This window comes from Chiloscyllium plagiosum, chromosome 15 (assembly GCF_004010195.1).
Source record: "Chiloscyllium plagiosum isolate BGI_BamShark_2017 chromosome 15, ASM401019v2, whole genome shotgun sequence".
Classification (NCBI taxonomy): Eukaryota; Metazoa; Chordata; class Chondrichthyes; order Orectolobiformes; family Hemiscylliidae; genus Chiloscyllium; species Chiloscyllium plagiosum.
The window spans coordinates 27,035,675-27,058,708 of record NC_057724.1 but is presented as its reverse complement, the minus strand read 5'-3'; the positions used below and the strand labels follow the sequence as shown (position 1 = coordinate 27,058,708).

Here is a 23,034-nt window from a genome sequence, read left to right as displayed (position 1 = left end):
GGTTAGGCCACTGTTGGAATATTGTGTGCAATTCTGGTCTCCTTCCTATCGGAAAGATGTTGTGAAACTTAAAAGGGTTCAGAAAAGATTTACAAGGATGTTGCCAGGGTTGGAGGATTTGAGTTATAGGGAGAAGCTGAACTTGATGGGGCTGTTTTCCCAGGAGCGTGGGAGGCTGAGAGGTGACCTTATAGAGGTTTACAAAATTATGAGGGGCATGGATAGGGTAAATAGGCAAAATCTTTTCCCTGGGGTTGGAGAGTCCAGAACTAGAGGGCATAGGTTTAGGTGAGAGGGGAAAGATATAAAAGAGACCTAAGGGGCAATCTTTTCACACAGAGGGTGGTACATGTCTGGGATGAGCTGCCAGAGGTAGTGGTGGAGGCTGGTACAATTGCAACATTTAAGAGGCATTTGGATGGATATATGAATAGGAAGGATTTGGAGGGATATGGGCCAGGTGCTGGCAGGTGGGACTAGATTGGGTTGGGATGGACGGGTTGGACCGAAGGGTCTGTTTCCAGAATGTACATCTTTATGACTATGACTTCAGGCTACTTTGTTTCGATGCTTGGCTGTGATTTGGAACATTATGACAATTAGCTTTCCTCAATGATGTATATTACTCTTTCCTGGGATGTAAGCATTGCCAGCATTTGCTGTCTGTCCTTAGTGTTCTTGACTAAAATTAAGAGTTAATCACATTATGCATATCTAGAGTCACATCTGGACAATTGAGGTAAAGATGGCAAATTCTTTCTCTAAAGAGCATTAGTGAACCAAATAGATTTATGTTTAACAACACTTGGTCATCACTTCATGGTTACCATTACTAATTTCCAGTTCCTGAATTATGAATTAAATTTAAACACCTCCAGTTGCCATGGCCTTGAGATTTCTAGTCCAGTGACATTGTGAATATCTCATGATATCTTAGTCACAGCCGCACTAGCTGAAATGGGGACATTTAAATAGTTGGTGGCTATATGGCAATGGTAGCGTCTAAATTTATGACTCTGTGCATATTGCAGCATTGGTCTAGATCTCACGGAAACCCTGTGGACCTCCACTGCCGTCTCAGGCAGAGAACTCCATGGCAATTTGCAACTGTCTCTTTCTGTCACTTTCATAGCCATGGTCTCACGCACAGGCCTCCTTCTACCTTTGTTCAAAGTTTGGTCCAGATGTTATTTTTCATTAGGCCTCCTACAAACCTGTCTCAAACAGTAATTTCTAAGTTGACACCTTACCTACAATGATGCGAGAGCTATCCAGTGACAGCAGAGGCTTCGTCCAAATATAGTGCTGCAGGGCTGCTGACATTCTTCATTCTCTCTTGTTGGACAAATAGGATGGCACTTGATACAAGGGTCAGAGCAGCATTGGTGGATGAAAGAGTGCCTGTATCTTTATAGGTTCCTGAAAGTTATGGCTTTCTATAGCATGGTACCAGCTGCATTGCAGTTGCTGATATTAGTGACGATATTGACAATGATGGTATGTTTGTGTCGCATGAACTTACTCAACTTATAGTGCACCTCTTTCTGTGAACTGCATTAATGAGAACATGGCTGATGGTGTGAGGATGGACCTTGTTGTTTACAACCCAGTCCTCTTCTCTGTCAGAAACTTCCCTCTCCATGTGTCTCTTTTACACAATCAAAATCTGCTACTTCCCTGCCCCAGAAGCGTTAGGAGGAGGAGTAGTATCAGAATGGCCATGATGAAGAGGCCCCATCACTTGACATTCACAGCCAACAGCTCAAATCTCAAATTGGTTTTATCTTGGAGTCTAGCATAGAGCTGGGTCAGCAAGTGATGAATCAATTGGCAAAATTGGGCTGTAGCTAGACCAGTTTAGGAGTGAGGGATATTTCCTTCACCAACTCTCGAGGAGGCAAGGTAATAGACAAGTTACATTGCAGAGAACTCAAATGAAGACCTTGATGAGGATATATAAGGAGGAACACAGGTTATGTACACAGGATGCTGGATAGATTACTGCTTTTGGGCCATCTTCCTGAACTTCTTGAGGGTAAGGAGGAGTTCACTTGTGAATTTCTTCCCTACAGCGCCTGCTCCATCTCCTTCTGATTCAGCAGAGCTACAATAATTGTGACTACTGTCCCCAAAAGTGTTACAGCCTTTGAGAGGATGTGGCAAAAATCCTGAACAAATACACCAAAATCCTTGCAAAGACATGGCTGAGTACTTTTTGATACTCTTCATTAGAAGAGGTTCAACAAATTTACTTTATCTATTTATGGTGCCTGGCCTTTAATTAACATTGGATAATACAGGCCTTGGCATGACCAGCTGGGCTGTTAGGAAAGAGCTGTTTTGATGTGTTTGGGTAAATACAGAGGAGATAGCTATGTGCATTTGTGTCTGTGATATACGCTGCATGGCCTCCACAGATTATAAACTATACTGGCTCCTTTAGCCACAGAATGATGCTACATTTTATGCCATTGAATTTCTCGTGAAATCTTTTTAAAAGGAAGGATTAATTCATGTGATTTAAGCATAGCCAGCAAATATTCTTTAAGCCTTGAGAAGTTGCACCTTGCATGTCTGTAATCTGTGTAACGTACTTACTGCCTGGGTGCTGTTACATTGGAATTTGATTTGTGAAGATGAAAAAATGGCAGTAAGTGGCAGACTGGTGGGACCTTGAAGGTGCCTATGCATCTGCTGCCCTTGCCCATCAAGGTGTAGAGGTCACGGCTCTGGAATGTAGTAGTGAAGGATCTTTGAGTGCTGCCCCAGATTGTATAGATGGTATAGACTACTGCTGGTGATGAAGAGGTTAAGATGATGGAAGGGATTCTGATCGAGCAGATTTTTCTTTGGATGATGTTTTGTCCTGTAATACTAGAACCCATCTAAGTAAATGGAGCATTTTTCATCATACCTTGACATGTGCGTTGCAGTTGCTGGACAGGCTTTAGGAAAACAAGTGATCAGTCATTCACAAAAGCATTTCCAGCCGCTCACCCATTCTTGTAGCCATTGTATATAGCCAGTCCAGCAACGTTTCTGGTCAAAATTGACCACAGAATGCTGATGGTACGGGATTCAGCAATATTCATACCATGGAATGGCTAGTGGAAATGGTTAGACTCTTGATGGACCTGGCAATTATGTAGCACTTGTGTAACATATATATTCCTGCTATTTCTTACTCCAAACCTGACTCTTGCATAGATCTTACTGCACCCAGGCATAGACTATTTCATTGCTTAAGGATCTATTGATTGTGTGTGAGTTCCTTCAGGCCTGAGGCAGCCTAGTGTGGATTAGAATATCCACCTTTCCAGAAGAATCTTGTTGAGATAAAGTGTAAAGTGCAATGACTTTCATTGACATGACTACATGACTGGAGTGACTGTCAGGAGCACATTAGCCCCAGTTCTATTTTCTTCCACTTGTTTCTTTATTCTCACCAATGCATGATAACTTCAACATGTTGGTTGTGCTTAATGAATTCAGTTAAGTAGGAACTCCTTCCTCAGCCCTGTATGCAACAAATCTTTTCTGAACTTCATAATTGGTATGCCATACAGTCGTCTATTCTCTCTCTCCCACCTCCCCCACTTCCCCCACTCCCCTCAGTCTTTGATTTTACAAATTCACACCATTTGGAGGTTTTGCTGATTTCCCTGAACATGTTCTTTTGGACTTGGACTTGGACTTGGATGTGGAAGAATGATAATTTGATGGGTAGAAGGTAGTTGACCTGGATTGCCTTCTTGATGGTTCCCTCTTGAACAGAAGGATCTTGTATTTCTTTTTTGGAGAGCTTCAATGATGTACAGTTGTTCTTTAGAAATGTCACTGCTGCTGCAGCTAATTGGTTTTCTTTTCAGTATTTTGCATGTCATTTGTCTTTTAGTAGTGTCTTCTGTGGATTTATATACACCATAACTTAAATTTGTGTCAGTCGAATTTGGTTCTCATTCCATTAGTAGATCTGTGATGAAGTAAGTAAACTTAACACTTCAATTCATTGAATATTTCTTGTCACCTTTAAGTGATTAAATTATCGATGAAATGAGCTTGTTCGTGTCCTCAGTTACTTGGAGATTCATTCTTGATGTGATATAAGATCCATTATTATTATTGGGGATTCTTCTTTAAAAATTCAAAAGATTGGATACTTTGGTTGAACTTGCCTCTTCAGTCAGACTTGAATTTGTCTTGCGTAATTGTTCATTGGGTTAGTCGTGACCTGACTCTAAGTTGCAGATGCTTTTATTATCTTGAGTGGTGTCGACCGTGTAGCTGTTGCCTCTTGCTTGCAGCTGCCACTATGTTATGTGTGGATTTCTTCAAGTATTAAATGGTCAACTGTGCATTAGGAAAATGACCTTGCTGGTCAAACTGGAAGAGTCTTGTTGAGTAAACAATATGAGTTTATTGCACTACTGCAACTATTCACAGATTGCATGAATATGATCTAGACAACTACAGTGACTTTAGAAGCATTCAAGCCTCAGTGCATCTCCTACAAGCTGCTTCCTCACTCTGACCAAGTCCCTGCAACATCACAGAGGGTGGTGTTTACTGAACTAGCCCATATAGAGTGATAACTGCAACATAGAGTGAATATCCCCAGTTCTGTGCTGATAATAGTTTGACACTATGCTGAGCAAATCCTGCAGTAATGTTTGAGACAATTAACTCCAAATAAGTGTTTCTGTACTGCTCCAGCTTCATTTTGGCTCGCTATATTTGCAATCTTAAAAATTTCACAGTATGTCATTTATTTAAATTTTAGTGAGTTTTCAGCAGAAGCAAAATGTCAAATACCTCTTTCTATATTAACTTTAAAAATTTTATCCACTCTTTAGAGGTTAGTCTTGTTTCTCCATACAAACACTGCATTAGTACACTTTTGCTTGTTTAAGCAATTGTTGTGAAGCTGTTAGAGTATTTAATCCTCATTATCTAAGGATTCGCTACCGACAGATCTGCATACTCAAGAGGTCAACACCAGACCCTATCTCTTATATTCTCATACTCATCCAGTCTGATTGCGTGGTGCTTTGTTGTAGATAGGAGTGACAAGGTAGTTGTTTCCGCGTTTTCTGTTATTCACGATAACAAGCATTTGATGTATAAATCAGCACTGCATCATTGTCATGAGATATGGATTTCAAAGAACCATCAGCAACATAGCAGCACTATTAAAGGACACCTTTATTATTCATTAAAGTCTTTCTCAATATATAATAAGCTGATGTGATATTGGTTTATAAACTTTAAGTATTTCGTTACAAGAAACAAGTCAAATTGAGCATCAATGCACCTAAAGAACCATTAAACGTTTACATTGATAGATTAGTCAGATCTAAAGAATTAGTAGTCACAGGTCGGCGCAACATCAAGGGCCAAAAGGCCTGTACTGCGATGTAATGTTCATGTTCTACGTATTTGGCATGGCTTTGTATAAAGAACTATATGTATAAGTTTGAAACTTTAATGTTTCGTGCAAACAAACCAGAATCACATGGTTACTCCGGGTGCTCTGGTTTCCGTCCACAGTCCAAAAATGTTCAGGTTAGGTAAATTGCCCGTAGTGTTAGGTGAAGGGGTAAATGTAGGGGAATGGGTCTGGGTGGGTTGCTCTTCGGAGGGTTGGTGTGGACTTGTTGGGCTGAAGGGCCTGTTTCCATACTGTAAGTAATCTAATCTAATCTACTGGGTTACAGAACTATCAGCCTTTTGTGTCTTTGCTAGCTCTTCAAAAGACTATCTCAACTAATGACATTCTCCCGTCTTTTCCTCCATATCCATGCACATTCTCCCACCTTTCCCCTATATCTGTGCACATTGTCCCTTTACAAATGGCCATCTACTTTCTTTTTGAATGCTTCAATTGAATTGCCTCCACTGCACTCTCAGGGAATGCATCCCAGACTTAATCACTTATTGCATGAAAAAGTGTTTACCCATATAACTCCTGTGTCTTTTACTACTTACTATAAGTGCCCCCTCTTTCTCAATCCTTTCAGGAGTAGGAACATTTTCCCCCTTCTAAATCTGTCCAAACCACTCATGATTTTGAATACTTCCATTAAATCTTCTTTCAGCCTTCTGTAAGGTGAGCAGCCTGGCTTATCTACTGTCTTCATAACTGAAATTCCTCATCCCTGAAACCATTCTCATAAACCTCTTCTGTACTCTATCCAAGGTATGTACATCCTTGTGGTTCCCAGAACTGGACATCATTCTCCAGCTAGGCAAAAGTACCCTTGAAGAAGTTCTCCTCCTGTCTCCACAAGAATCTCAGTGAGTCTGTCTCTCACTGCAACCCCCAGGTCATCTACTCTTTGCTACCCTCCCACACCCTCCTCTCTGACCTACCACCTCCATCCCCATCCCCATTCACCTATTGTATTCTTTCCACCTTCTCCCCAGCACACCTCTCCCCCACACACCCCCCCCCCACCACCCCCCACCCTGGAGGCACACTGCCTCTATTCCTGATGAAGGGCTTTTGCCCGAAACGTCAATTTTCCGGCTCCTCGGATGCTGCCTGAGCTGCTGTGCTTTTCCAGCACCACTCTAATCTAAACCCCCATCATTCTCCAGCTGACATCCAAATAGCATCATAATCTCAAAGTAAACTGCTTGGTCTTGTAGTATATATTACTAGTAATAAACCCAAGGATACTGTAGGCTTTATTAACTGCTCTCAACTGTCCTGAAACTTTTATGCACATATGAACCCAAGTCCCACTATTCCTGCACCCCCTTTGGAGTTTTATCCTTTAGTTTATATTGACTTCATGTTCTTCTAACCAAGTTGTGTCCCCTCACATTTCTCCACATTGAACTTCATCTGCCACCTGTCTACCCACTCCACCAAAGGAACATAAAAGTAGGAGTAGGCCACTCAGTCTCTCGAGTCTATTCCACCGTTCAGTGAGATCATGGCTGAATGGTGGCCAAACTCCATTGGCCCATATCCCTAAAAAACTTTGCTTGATAAACATTTACCTCACTTAATGATACACCTTACAGTTTACAACACTTCAAATGTTCATGTCATTAGCAAATTCTGAAATTGCATCCTGTACACCAGGATCTGAAAAGTGCAAGCTACCTGGCCTGTACAGATTGCATCTGGCTAGTCCCTGTCTCAGCGTCCCCAAATCTCTCCCTCATGCACCAACTTTCCAACCATGCAGTCATCTGGTTCATCCGCCTATTTCTATACTCATTTGCTTGGGGCACTAGGAGTAATCTGAAGATGACTACACTTGAGGTCTTGTTTGCTAACTTTTTACCCAGCTCCTTAAATTCTGGATGCAGGGCAACCCTTTTTCTACCCTGAAGTGCTGGCTCCATGGTGGACCTTGATTGTGGGCAGTTTGCCTTCTCCTCTCAAGATGCTCTGTAGCTGCTCAGTGACATCATTGGCAGCAGGAAGGCAACACACCATCCTGGCCTCGCACATCAGCAGCCACTGAAACATCTAACTGCTCCTTCACCTGTCACTACTGCTTTTCTAGCCTTCCTTGTAACACCCTTCCCACCCTCGGTCCTCCTGACCATGCATAGTTGGGTCATCCTTCTGCCATGCGCATTCCTCTGACTGTATTTCTCAAATGAACCATCAATCTCATCAATATTCAGAACTGAATACTGGTTCAAGGGCAGTTGCTGCATTAAGGTATAACCCTAAATGGTTGCACTAATTTTATTTTAAGAAGCCTTGCCTTCAGTCTTGAAGGGAAGACAGTATCTTAATTTATTTATTGGGTACTGATTTCCATTATATATTTCACTCAAATGACTATTGTTATATACGTGCCTCAATTAATTAATTAGTTAAATAATGTATTTATTCCAGATCATTTTTTGCAGCTTCATTGTACATTTGCAAACTTGGAAATAGTTTAAAAGTTAACTTTTAAATATTTTCTTGGCTAAATTTGAATTCTTTATGGAATTCTGTAGTTACAGTTGCCAAACTCCCTAACGGGTCCTCTGTATTTTCAGCTTCTGTGCTTCTGGCAAAGGTCAGGAGAACATCAGGAAATGACTTTTTCCCAGCTTTGAACTTCCGTCCATTAGTTTTAAGGAGTGGAAAAATTATGTTCAGTGCTGTAAGGCAAAAAAGTAAAGACAATGGGGCAAGTGGTTGTTGGATTACTTGAGCGTGGACTAGGGGCTATGGTTGGTTCACAGGAGGAGGTTAATTATTAGGCAGGAATACGGCAGGGTGATGGAGGTCTGTTGTTTGGTGCGGCTGTTGGTAATTTGAGTTCAGTATCCATAGTCCATTACCATAATGCCTTTTTAGAACAAACAAGTCCTCAGAATACATTCTCAGTGTTATATGATTGCAGAACGTTTGGAAAACTATGGGCTGAATTTTACCAGAACTCATTGTTCAATGTGGAGACATCATGGATTGGAAAGCCTTCATGTGGTTGAAAATATTCACTTTTATCCAACAACAGCAAAAGTGCAGAAAGTCAGGAGCTATCAGCCTTTGGGAGCTTGGATTTTCTTTTTGGGCATTGTGGTACCCAATGACGCTTGTGATTATTTCTTCTTCACAAGGGCGACTACTTTCAATTCGCACTGACTAAAGACATGGTCAAGATTGCTTGCGGACTGGATTTCTATCCCAAAGAATTGGACATTGCAGGCATTCTGCATGCAGGATGTTATGATTATAGATAGTCTGAACCTTTACTGTGAATGTGCATGATTGATGCAATTGCTCCTTAAAGGCCTCACATCACTTATGAGTAGAGCCCATGTACTCAAATGGAGAAAATAATCCCGACTCCGCGCACTCCAACTGTGTTGGCAGCCATTTTTAATTTCCTTTGTGAATTTTTGATTCACATGAGAATGGAAGGCAGTGGAAGTCTCACTAGATAGAGTGAGTCACAGGCTGTGCCTAGTAATCAAGGGGTGCTCCTAATCCTTCATGTTCCTTTCTTTCTTCCTTGCACTGTCAGTTGACTCCATCAGTACTGACCTTCCACACGTTCTCAAACACCACTATGAATTATTGCCCCATGTCCCAAGATTGCTCCTGGACCTTGGTCCTACATCTTAGTCAGTCAACTATAACTCTTCACTGTCCCCTACATTAAAGCCAGGTTGGTTAAGACCTTTGATTCCTCCCCCCCCCCCCCCCCCCCAACCAGTAATCCATATTCTCCAAAGCACTATTGTCTCCATGCCTTATATGTTGAGTTTCTCCCTTCTTCCCAATTCTTGTCCCAACTGCATTCCAACATCCTGCTTCCAATCACTAGAACTGACTTTCCCAACCTCATTAAAGCAGTAATGATCCCTGATAAACCATATTCATTGGGTTGACCCCCATGACCAATTTGGACAGACAGCCTAGAGAGACTGGACCCTTGACTGATTTCTGTGCCAGGAGGTACAAAGTGAGGGAGCACTAGGAGTAAATGAAGATCTCTGAGGGGCACCTTGGTTGAGTCCATGAGATGGGTGCCTACCCATGTGCACAAAGCCCTGGCAGCAGCATTGCAATGAAAGATGCTCGTGCTCTCCACAATGCACTCTTGAAGTACTGAACTGTATTGCAAATGGGGTCAGAGATGTGCCATGACGGTGCAGTGAGGTAGATCCATGTCCAGTAAAAATTTCTGTAGACAGCATGTGGTGATCATTACTGGCAATGGAGCGTGAGATGTTGGTAATATATATCAAAGATAGAGATCTCTCAGAACAAGTGGTGAGCTGTAGTTGCAAGGTACACGCTCTGCCTTTCATCTTGGGAGTTGTTGCTGTCTAGTTTCTATCCTGTGGGTGGAAGAATAGCAAGTTGCATATTAATGAGATGACATTAGGTCTAATGGCATGCTAATACACGCAAATGGATACAATGAGTCCTCTTGCCACTCTAACGAGATTCTCATCTCACCATTCAAATGGAGGTTGCAGAATCAAACTTCTTTTCTTCGACATTGGGAATTTCAGTTTGGCTGATCTTGCCATATTTTCCCAACTGACTTGCTAGTGTCCATCGTTCAGCAACTGGGGAATATTCAACCCTATGAGCTCATCTGTTTTCCACAGATCTTAGGAACAGTCAAGCATGCTGACATTGAGGATGACTCATGGAGAGATCCTGAGACCTAACCTTCTACTGTTTCTAGAATCCTGGACCCTCCCTGAATCCTAAGATTCCCTTCAAAATATTGTAAAAACCTTAAACTACCTTTGGAGTTCTGACAACCCCTTGGTCTTTCTTCCCAATTTCATTCAGAGATAGTGAGGACTGCTGATGCTGGAGAAGTCAGAGTCAATAAAATGTGGCGCTGGAAAAAGCACAGCAGGTCAGGTAGTATTGGAGGAGCAAGAGATGGGTTAAGCCCGAAACGTGGACTCTTTTGCTCCTCAGATGCTGCCTGATCTGCTGTGCTTTTCCCAATTTCATTCCCAACATTGACAAATTAATGCTAATACAGCATGGGAGAAAAATATGCAGTTTTTGCAATTCTCTGACTTATCATGAAATACTGACCTGGAAATTAGCTAATGGATATCAAGCTATAAATGTGGTATATTGAATTCACAAACATTAGAAATAGCTTGATACAAGTGTTAATTATGGAATAAATGTTAACACAAACAAGTGTTAAGAATTACTGTTATACAAAAATGAGTTTTTCTCAACGTTATTTCCTTTTGTTTGCAGCTTAGAAATGGCTTTCATAAGCTGATTGAGTCTAATGTGGCATGAAGCCTGTATGTTTATACATGCCATACTGTCCTCGATCTGGCAATTAACCCCTAGCTTAGATGTGTAATTCACTGGTGATCAGATGAGATAACCAACCAAGTTCCTTTGATACCAGTGCATATGGATTAAAAGATGATTTGCTATATACATAAATTGAGAGACACAGCAAAACACAGTCAGCAAAAAATTTAAAAACCAACACTGGAGTCAGTATGCAAAGATATTGATTTTAGAATTTGTTTTTAAACAGCATCTAATAAAACAACAGGTCTTTTGAATGAAACCAGTTTTATTCCTTGGCAAGATTTCTGTGTGAAAAGTGGGTAAGGTGGGGGGGATGTGGAATGGCCAGTCACTGAAGTGATCCCTTCATGCAGCAGGCTCTGCTGGCCTGGGGCACAGGGGAAATTAGGTATTAAGTATCAATTGAATAAAAGAATTGAGCTGGATTCCAGTCACAGACTCTGATGGAACAGCCTAGATCTTGAACTTGTGAATTCTCCCTGAACTGCTCTACTTTTGTAATTCTCTTACTTCCTTTACGATTGCCTTAAAATCTACTTCTTTGTCCAAGCTTTTGACCTTCTGTCCTAATATCCTATAATATGGCTTAGTTTCCACATAGTTTCATTATAATGGTGTAAACTTTTATTAATGATAATACAGTACTGAAGTAAAATGTATGGTTTTTTGCAAAACCTCTGACTTACTATGAAATGATGGCTTGGCTAACAGATATCAAGTTATAAAATGTGATATATTGTACCTTAGAAATGCTAGAAATAGTTTAATACAAATGTTAACATAAGCGTTTATGATACTGTATAAATTGAAGCTGTTGAGAGAAAAAATAAACATAGAGAGGCTATTTCCTCATGTGGCAATCTAGAACGAGAGGTCATAGTTTTAGGATAAGGGGTAGCAGATTTGGAACCGAGATGATGAGAAGTTAGAAGCAAAAACAGAAGTTGCTGGAAAAGCTCAGCAGGTTTCAGCAGCTCAGCAGATCTGACTTCTCTGTGAAGAGAAGTCAGAGTTAATGATTCAGGTCCAGTGTTCTGAGGGAGGGTCACCGAATCCAAAACATGAACTCTGACTTCACTCCAGATGTTGCCAGATCTGCTGAGCTTTTCCAGAAACTTCTGTTTTTGTTTCTGATTTACAGCATTTGCAGTTCTTTCAGTTTTTATGAAATTATTTCTTTCAAAGGGTAAATATAAAAAATCGACTACCCCGAGTGAGGTGGATGATGGGACATTGAATAAATTTAAGGAGGAAATAGACAGCTTTTTAATTCGTAATGAGTTGAAGGGTTATGGGAAGTGGGCAGGAAGTGGAGTTGAGGCTGAGGTGAGATCAGCCATCATCTTATCAAATGGTGGAGCGGACTCGAGGGGCAGAAATGCGTAATCCTGCTCCTAGTTCTTCTGTTCTATGTTCTTATGCCACATCAAATTGAATTTCTCTGCCTGTGTTCAATTCAGGCAATGCAGACTTCATTTCATCTGGAGTTTAAATTTCCTTCCAGATCAAATGACAATGGCAGAACTTTCCAATATAACTGCAGCATTCTGAAATCAGGATTGCCAGTTCCAGATACAAATGCAGAAATTATTGCACAGAAACCCAATAAGTAGATTTTCACCTATTCTTTGAGCTCGAAGTGCCCTCAAATGCCTTTTCCACATAAAATTCAATTTACATTTAGAGGAAAATCCCATTCATCTTACCAATTTAAACTTTGTCTTTCCAATATTATAACAATGTCTACACATACTTTGCAAGCTGTAAAGCCCTTTGAGATGCCTTGAAATTTTAAAGTTGCTATATAAATGCAAGTTCTTTTTGAAAAAAAGAATTGTAGAGCAATTTTGGCCAACATTCTGAAATTCTCTAAGTAAAGTCCATTTTCATCTTTAACTCTAGGGACTTAAAAACTATGTAAAATAAATATTGAAATGTTATTCACTACTTTAAATAAAAAGTAAAATGTTGCATTTTTGTCGGCAGAGGTGGGTACTGCAAATACTGGAGATTAGAGTCAAGGTTAGAGTGGTGCTGGAAAAGCACAGCAGGTCAGGCAGCATCTGAGGAACAAGAAAATTGACGTTTCAGGCAAAAGCCAATATTAATTCAAATGATTGTATCTTTAAGGTAATGATGAAGAGTTTTAGCCCGAAACATAGATTTTCCTGCTCCTTGGATGCTGCCTGACCTGCTGTGTTTTTCCAGCACCACTCTAATGTTGATGAATTGTTGTACTGACTCAAGGAATTTACAGGAAATGCTGGGTTTGCCAGAGACACTCAAATCCCATGAATGAATAAAGATGGTGTAATGTGGCTGTATTCAGTGAACAATACCTCGTGCAGAATATCTTTCCATGTAGCTCTCAATATTTCAGCCTGCAGAGTCAACTTGCTTGTCAGGATTGAAATATGTGTGTGCTGTTGGGAGAATCTTTGTGTAAGAAGCAAGACTAACAAAAATGTCTACTATGGAGTTTAAATATTCAATAGTTTGACAAACAATTCATTTTTGGCTCTGTAAACAGGTGCAACATTTTATATTTCTATATTATTGATACTCAGCTTAACAGCACTACCAACCTGTGTATTTTTACACAAGTTTGGTACAGTTAAATAAGTCTTTAAATTTCATACTGAAATATATTGACTCCATAGGCCTTTGCACTTTTTCGTTGTAATAATTAGCAGTTCTCAACAAATTGATTTTCAGTCAACATTTTGGCAGAAAGGCCTTCATGCTAATGTGCAAGGGCTATGATCCCATTTAAAATTTATTTGGATTAATAGGCTGCTTTAAGATGCCTGAACTCTGTTGCATTTGAACTCTTGAGAGTCAAAACTATGAATTCAAATCCTAACAAAACTTCATCTAATTTAGCTTGTTAAAAAAAGTAATCTTCCTGTCAGCTTTTATACAAGTCCTATAGGTCAGCTGCAAATTAGATGCTGAGTAATGGGCCAAGTATAGGAGCACGATTTGTTTTTTTAAAGTCATAATATTCATGTTTCTGATTGAAGCTTTAGTCATGCTGATGAAATCTATGTGATGAATGAATAACTGGACACATTTAAAATTATCAGATTTCCAGAACAATTTTAATAAGTTTGCCAGTCATTCCTGATAAATTAACTTAAAGATACAATCGTTTGAATTAATATTGGCTAAAATGATTGTTCTGAGTTTTGGAGCTCGTAGCTTAGCAACACTTTCTAGCATTTGAAAGTCACAGCTTTTGTTTTCTTGCTGATTATTGCAAAGCTTGATGCTTTCAACTGGAAACAAAACTGAGAGAACATTTGAAAGCATTAAGTGTCTACATTTATTTTGTACATTGAAATATTTATTGGCACATTATATTGTCAAAAACTTATATTTATTGTGGATTTTACCTTGTAGTTAGCAAAAGATAACATATTGACATTGTTAAAACGCATACACTAAATCACTTGCATAGTTAATAGCCAGTGCCTCAAGCCAAAGGAGAAAATTCCATTTTTAAACACTTTGAGGGTGTCATTGGAGCAGAATCTTTGCACCAACATCAGACTTTCCATTTACTCAGATGCTTACAAATAAGGATGTGCTCTTGATCATTCTCATTGAGTCGTAAGATCTTGTAAAATATCATTTCAGAAAAGCTTCTGCATCTATCAACCTTTGAATCAGAAGCTTGAGGCAATGCCAGCAATACTAACTCTTTTGTTTTGTGTCTTTCTTTGTTAGAATTAGGTGATTCACTGAAGCACTTACAGCAACATGTATTGTTCCATTTCAATCAACATAGTTTCTTTTCCAGTGCCTACTTTTGCAAGTCTGAGATTTATCCCAATAGTTGAGTGAATGTACCTACACCACATGGACTGCAGGAGTTCAAGAAGGCAGCTTCCCTCACTTTCTCAAGGGCAATTTGGGATGGGCAATAAATGTTAGCGGAGCCAGCAATATCTGTATCCCATAAAGGCATGCAAAAAAGGTTTAACTGGAGCTGATCCAGTGTTAGAACAATATGCTACTCAATATAATAGGTGCTTGATGTGACCTATAAAATACGTTAAAGTGTTGTCATTGTGTCTTTTCACTTCCGCAGGCAAGGAACACAGTAATAAATCAGATATGAATAAAAGAAACAGCCTTAGCCCAAACAGGAGAGATCAACAGCTATTTACAAGTGACTAATATTTGCTGAAATTCAAGATAGTTTAATAATTTTGAAATGTAATAACTCATAACATCATCCTGAAGCTCGCAGCAAAACCACGAGGTGAAGGCAGATGATATTGCAAAAGGTTTGGCGTTATAGGAAAATAATTATTGTCAGAAAAGGGAAAACTGGGAAGAAGAGATTAAGAAAAAAAACATACTGCAAGTATACATTTCCTAACTGACTAACCAGATTTTAGTCAGCTAAAACCTGACTAAAGAGAGTTCACTTGTGGCAAGTTTCCAATGACTCTACTTGATGAAAACCTCCATGTGACTGAGATAATAAAATGTCCCCTTCAGGATGAGGAAGAGGAAAAGAAACTGTTACGTATTTTTATTGCCATATATTTTCATCCCTTTAGGTTCTGAATGAATGTGGGAATTCTGCTGACAGTTTTGACTTTTATATATATATATATATATATATTTTGAACTATTATATTTCATTGAAAATTATAAGGAGATATATATTACAGGCAGCGGAATTGATATTAACCATTAAACACTACTATCCACAGACAACATTTTGCCTCCGTGCCTATAAATATTTGTACTTAGAAAACTGTATCTTCAAAATGTGTCTGGTGAAATACCATATTGTTTGGTCGCTTCTCTGGGGCACATGTTCAAGCCCAGGCTAGTGTCATGAAGTTGCTGACTGTGAGTATCCCCATGTAAAATGAGTTTTCAACCTTCTAAATAAGCCCACAAGTACAAGAATGGGCTTTTGAAGTACATACTAAGATTCTAATTTCTCCCTGGGTTGGGGGTATGGAGGTGAGAGAAAGCCTGGTTTCATTAATCTGGTTTCATTTAAAAATGGCCAGCTGAACTTCAGATACTCAGTCCACGGTTGGGGTCTGGATTAGAAATAGGATCAGGTGATGTGATAGCTCTTCCCTGAGGCAAGCTGGGCAAAAAAAGACTGCCTGGGTATTATATGCAAAGTTTAAAACTGAATAATACTCATACCTCCTATGCCTGTTCCATCCAATGTATGCCCCTCCATGCTATCTCTGCAAGCCCATGCCTGCTTCTCATGGACCTTATACCCATATGGATCCATCATCCCCATGATCTTTTATACCCATATGCCAAGTACTGCCAACTCATCCCTCACTTATTTCCCTTCTTTTTCCATGCCAACCCACCTATTATCCAGCATGGGCAATAATCAGTATTAACACTAGCCTAATCAACAATTCAAACATCCCATGAATGAAGAAAAAGACTGAATGACAGCGCTTTTCTCTCCAGAGTATAGCCTGAAATGTTGAAATCTAAGCCTGTTACTTTTCTCCTTCCCGAATGTGTACTTGGAGATTTTTTTTCATTCATTCTTGGAATATGAATATTGCTGGCAAGGCCAGTATTTATTGCCCTTCACTAATTGTGCTGCAGATGAAAATTGTGAGGTGCTTTCTTGAACCACTGCAGTCGATGTGGTGGAGGAACATCCAACATTATTCGGGAGAGAGGTCAAGCATTTTGACCTGGTCAGAGTAAAGGAATGACGATTTAGTTCCAAGTCAGAATGGCTTGAAGGGAAACTTGCAAGTTTTGGTCTTTTCTGCTATAATGCACATTTTGGTGTAATGCAATTGATGAATTGAGGACATTGTTTCTAAAGTGCAAACTCTTCAAACATGTCTGTAACACAATTACATCACCGACACTTAAGTGCTGTTTCTATAATGTGGGGTTGCAAAAGAACGCAACCATCGTGTAATAGGAGAACTATCTGTATCTGCTGACCTTATCCTTTTAGGTGGTAAAGGTCATGGTTTTGGAAGGTGATCTCTACAGAGCCTTGGTGAGTTGTTGCAGAACATGTTTTACACATCGCTGCTACTCTGTGTCATTGGTGGAAGGAGTGAATATTGAAGGTGTTAGATGGGCTGCTAGTCAAGTGGGCTTCTGGTGAGTGGTGTCAAGCTTCTTCAATGTTGGAACTGTACTGATCCAGGCAAGTGGGAGTATTCCATCACACTCCTAACTTGTATCTTGTAGATAGTGGACAAGCTTTGGGGAGTCAGAAAGTGAGTCACTTGCCACAGTATTCGTAGCCACTGACCTATTCCTCTAGCTACAGTATTTAAGTATCTTAGTCCAGATCAATTTCTGGTCAATAGTTACCCCCACATTTTGAGACTCCAGGACACTTATGCACAAGTTGACACGTTGACAGATTTTGATAAGTTGGACAGTTTCCATGGACTTATTGACCATTTATGGATAATTGTCTCCATTGTTAACTGTTCCAAAGGGTATCTGACTCCTCCCCCAAAATGATACCAGGTGCTCTCACTCCCAAAAAGATCCCTGCACTCCCACCCACTTCTGAGATGCCCTGGAGGGATACCTCAGCCCTCCAAAGAGGCATTTAGAACAGATCTGTTCTTGTCTAATTTCTGCACCCATGGGATTCTAAAGTCCCATTTTAGAGGAGGCAGCTGGTTATTTGACTGGTCAGTTGCCTCTGGGAACTACACAGGCATAAACTGCTGTTCGCTTCCAATCCTGCCCTACCACTATAAAACAGGTCAAGCCAAATTTCAGAATTTTTGCTGGGGCAGAGATGGTCTCTCCCACAAGAAACTGGGGCCGATGTTTACCTAAATAATTTCATTCAGAGAGCACAATGAGGATTGTGTATTTGGGGCAATATGTGGGAGAGGTGATGAATTGACAATATACAGAGAATTGCGCTGCATATGAATATGCAGTAGTTGAGCCAGGAATTCTGGATAGCTACATAACTACAACTTTCTTATCTCACTACATCTCCAACATAGTCATATGTTTATCGTATGCTTGTTAATTACACATTGTGTTTTCAGTTCTGCTGATCACTAAACCAGGCTGATGCTTGGCTTACTTAGGGAGACAAAGGCTTAAAAATAGCAGATGGTAGGGAGATGAATTACAAAGGCTTGTGTAATCTCTTGGGGCAACATGTACCTTTGTATTACATTCCCAACAATCTGTTATTCTATATTTTGTACCTCGACAATAATACATGTAAGATTTTATGTTATTGTACAGGCCAGAGAGACCAAACATCCTATGTGGTGTAGTGATGTCCAAGTGTCTTGTGATCCTCCAAGGACTTAATCCATTGAGTACTGATAGGTCTATTCAGCTTTCAAAACACTCAATTTATTTATTTAATATCTGCAAGCATTTTACACAAGTAAATTTTCCAAGACTTTGTTGTAATAAATGTTTCAACCTAGTTTGGTGCAGAACCTAAAAACACAAATTTATTCTTAAGAGTATTGTGAAGAAATGGAAACATTACAATTTATGACTTGGAGGCTGAAATACCGCAGTCCTCAAAGGATTTAAAGATTCTCATGACTTCATAGTTGGTTAAGTGAACTGACAGATAAAACAAATGGCTGTCTCTGATTTGCAGAAGTTTTGCATTTTCAAAATCCTGAGTTGTAAAGGGTAAATCAGACAGCAGGCATTTGATGTATTACTTTTGGTTCAATAACATATGAGTTAAAAAAATAAACATAGTTAAATACCCATCATACAGGAAAATAATACACTTATTATGGCTTTAAAATGTGTCTTTGTTTCAAATGAGATTCCAGCAGATACTTTGTGCCCTTTTTATTTGCAAGTCTGCTAGTTGCTTTGACCCTCATGATCCCACTGAGTCAATGCAGGTTCCTCTGGTTAAAGCACTTGCTTGGTCCAGGTTGCAGATGTCTATGTAAGGTAGGGTTACTGAAATATTATTGGACACATTCCTATAGGTTTGATTGGATGATCTGCCATTTCCAAATCTGTTTGTTTCAAATTAACAGAAATGTTATAGGAAATTTGACAAGAACTCAACTTTTTAAAAGCATCTATAAGTGTTCTCACATGCAGTATCTGAGGAGATTAATCTTTAATTTCTAAAGATTCCAGGACCACTGTTGAGTTCTAGTGTGATGTTTTATCAAGAGGTTGCAGAATTGTCTTTCAGAGATTGTGTCTACTTCACACTTCCCTGACCCTTATTAACACAGACTGAAAGGCCTCACCACAATAATACTGAGTTGCAAATATCATTCAACTTTTGCCGTCTTACTATGAGATTATTGACTCACCCTATGTGAACGGCAAGATTAGAATGGTGTTGGAAAAGCACAGCAGGTCGGGCAGCATCCGAGGAGCAGGAAAATTGACGTTTTGGGCAAAAGATCTTCTCTAATCTTGACTGTAATCTCCACCATATACTGTACCCACTTACACCTATGTGAGTGGCAAGACAAACCACATATAAATCTAGTGTTTACCTTTCACATTTAATATTTGAGAACAAATTCTGGAAAGTGGGATTGCACTGAGTAACTCATTTCTCAGCCACAGGGACACTAAGTGGCCTCTTTCTGCAAACTTACCATCTGTTTATCTGAAAGACCTATTAAGTTATAAGGAAGCCATTTATAAAAAATAAAGTGTTCAATTTAAAGAGTTTCACATTTCATGCTTAAAAGATTAAGGGTTTTGCATTAACTACAATTATTTGCATAATAGTCTTCTTTACTGCAAATATTTCAGAAGTTGTAAAGCATATATACTAAATTAAAAATAAAAGGATACTAAATCCAGCATGTGGTGGATTATGGGAGAAGGTCATTGACACTAACTGCAATCCTGAGGATGTGATAGCAGATATGTTTTGTTTCCTAACAGGCAGGTAGGTAGTACCGCAGGACACTATATACAATGTATTTATCGCAAAGCTACAATCCTGATATGAGCGTGAGCAGATGGAAATAGTGCTATCCTGACATCCTAATGCCAGGATATTAATACTGGCAAATTGCAGCTCCTGACAAGCCCTGCATTGTGCAGCTCTTGACAAGCCCAGCATAAAAGAGGGAATTCTGGTGGCAGCTTATTTCAACTCTTGAAACTTTTTCTTGTGGAAAGTTATGGGAGTGCTGCAGGGTGTTTTTGGAGGTGCTCCAGTGTACTTGCCAGAGTTTGTTGCTGCATCGTCACAAGATAACTGGGAAATAGGTGGTCTGTCCACATGAGGACGGCATGGGGTCAGCAATGCAATGCTCCCAGCTTTGCAGCTATGACCGAGATGTGGAAGTGGCTGCAGACAGGGCAAACTCTGCATCATGCACCTTATTACATAGGAGCTAGATGCCTCCATGCTCATTGGCGGTAATAGGAGGCTGTCTGGCAGACCAGCCAATACACCCAGCAAATTGTAACATCTTTGAGCACACTGTGTGCTAAGTCACGATGGTAGTAGGGTGCAAAAAAAACTTCAAGTACTTGGCACATCTGGCAGCATCTGGGAAGGGAGAAAAATAGTTAATGTTTCAGGTTGCTGACCTTTCATTAGAACTGCTGATTGACCTGACGCATTAGCTGTGTATCTCTCTCTCTCTCTCTCTCTCTCTAGGTACTGGCAGAGTTGCTGAGTATTTCCAGCATCTTCTATTTTTATTTTGGATTCCCATTGTCAAGAGTGTATTGCTTTTGATGAGAATTGGATGTCTGGGTAAGACACAGATGTAGACTGGGCTGAAAGTGCATCTAACTCAGTGGGCCTGAGGAGAAGTGTTAAACCACCTGTCTTATTATAATATCAGATGCAATAGCATAATATTCAGTATTATAATGGGAAATCAGTACTTTGTGTGTACTGCAATGCTTGCCAAATCTCACCCACAGATAACAGCATAGAAGTCTTATCACCTTTATGTAGAAAGTGCTTTTGTACCAGTTATTTTCTATTAATGCTTACATTGGATTACTGAATGAATGATTAAATGGTGGAAAGCAACTAAACTGACCTTTTCGTTAGTTTGCAAAATTTCTAACACAAGAGCAACATTCTTCCCAAGGGGTTACACATTTATTAGAATTTTACAGTGCTATATTAAATAAATGAAAACAAGTATTGTGATTTAAGAATCCATAAGGCTTGTCTTATGGAGATTACCTATTGTTATAAAGCTGAGTATGATAGGCAATCCATTACTTGAGATGTCAATACTTCTGTAACTTGCAAAACAAAATCCAAATAAATCAGTTAATAAGTTACTGTTTAGGATTTATTAAATGAAAAACAATAATTTATTGTACACACCATTCAAGTGAATGACTTTGTTAAATATTGAACACAGAAAAAGGTTTATACTAATTTACAGAAACTGAAGGCCTCTAGGAGCTGAAGTAAGAGGAAAACTATACTGACTGGTTTTCATTTTCATGGCGTTTGAGCAGTTAGCTTGCCAAATTAGAGTACAAGAAAACTTGAGTAAAATTGGCCTTATGTCAACTGAAAAACATTGAATTCATAGTTACCTTCAAACATTTTGATGAATAAGGACATTGCTGTAAATGTTGAAAAGTTGAAAGAAGTTTCTCTCTGCTGCAAGTGCAGAGTGCTTCGGTATCCATAAAGAACAAAGATTGGTTAATGTTTCCACTTCTGATGAAGAATCTACACCTGGAATATTAACCTGTCATTTTGATTTAAAGGGGCTGATGGACTGGTTTCCAACTTTGAATAGCTTTCGTATTTAACAACTGTTTAAGACCAAAAGCAAGAAAAAAAAACACATAGTTTAAACTAATATTTTTGAAACAGTCTTCTTTTTGACTTTGTGTGTCATTTCAATCACTTCATTTAGGGATTTTGAAAAATCCCTAAGTTTTTATTTCTTCCATGAGCACTGGACATCTCACAGTGCTTTATAGTCATTAGAGTCATTCAACATAGAAAATAAATGGTGGGGTTGAATTTAATGCCCTGTCACCCGAGGGTGAACCTGGAGGCTGTGATGTTTGGAGACTTTGTTGACTACCCACCATCCTCGATTAAACTAGGTACAGGAGGGTTTGTGGCTGGACCCTGCCTAGGTGTCAACTGAGGCCCTTTATGGGCTGCATCCCACCACTGGCAGCATTCAACCAGTGGTGGATGGGGAATTCATCATGGAGGATAAAACTGCCCAGCCAACAACTTTGTGTGGGAGGGAGTTGTTCCCTCATTCAAAGGCATTCAGAGCATAATCAAGGATGTTCCCTTCATTCTGTTCCTACTTACCTCTTTCCGCAATGGAGACTCAAGAGAATTATCAGTAGCAGACACTGACCTCTGATGTTGGAAGCCTGTAGCAGAAAAACAGTATTGACTGGTTCAGTTGGCGTCAGGTTGATCAGCTGCTTTTGAGGAAGGGTTCTTACTCCCCTGGGAGATATTCTAGAATGAAATGGCATTTCTGCAGGCAGAGTTCTCTGCCATTTGGGGACTCATTCCCCTCAGGGTCTCCCAAAAGATCAGGTTGTGAGGATGCCCCCAGTTTTGGTAGCAAGTGCCAGGCTCTCCATTGCCGCCATGAAATTTAACTTGTGGCATCTGCTTGTCTTTCAAAGCTGTGTTACAATATTTGTGTTGTGAACTGTTGGAGTTATTTTTTAAAAAAATTAACAGAGGGGATCAGGTCATTATTTGTCATCTACCGCAGTGATTCCTTGTGATTAATTCATAATGCATCAACATGATCATTAATATTAGGAAACATTTTAACTGTACTCTATTTAGGTGTTTCTCCATGTATTGGCATATAATTCTACTTGTCTATTTCCTAGAAACACAACAGGGAAATAAGGACCTCGTCTGTACTTACTATATCACATCTTTAAGAATAAAGTGGACTCTTGTTTCTTCAAAGTCACATCTTCACCAGTTGTACTGTACCTAAATTTTATTTGAGTGATTTTTATTTTGAAAAATCCCTAAATTGTTTTTATTTCTTCCATCCATCCATAACATGTTATGATTTGGGAAATAGTTAGAGACAAATCAAAGCCTCTTCCTTTGTCAAGACAGTAGAGTGGAAAGATCCTCACTTTCTATCCAAATAAATTTCCTCTGCTTCGGACAGTCAGAATAGAAATGATTACTTGGGACTTCAGAGAAAGAGTGGATGTAAATGTTAATAAAGACCCCCATTTTAAGTTATGTTTTCTAATTGCAAATGTTATATTTAAGCTTGAACCTATATGAGCACATTATGTAGATG

General features: G+C 39.5%; 1 protein-coding gene across 4 annotated transcripts in view; it reads left to right on the top strand.

The window, feature by feature from the left end:
* The window catches only part of dacha (dachshund a), a 391,212-nt gene that overhangs the window by 227,345 nt on the left and 140,833 nt on the right, over positions 1-23,034 (top strand). The gene's annotated exons all lie outside the window — the stretch shown is intronic.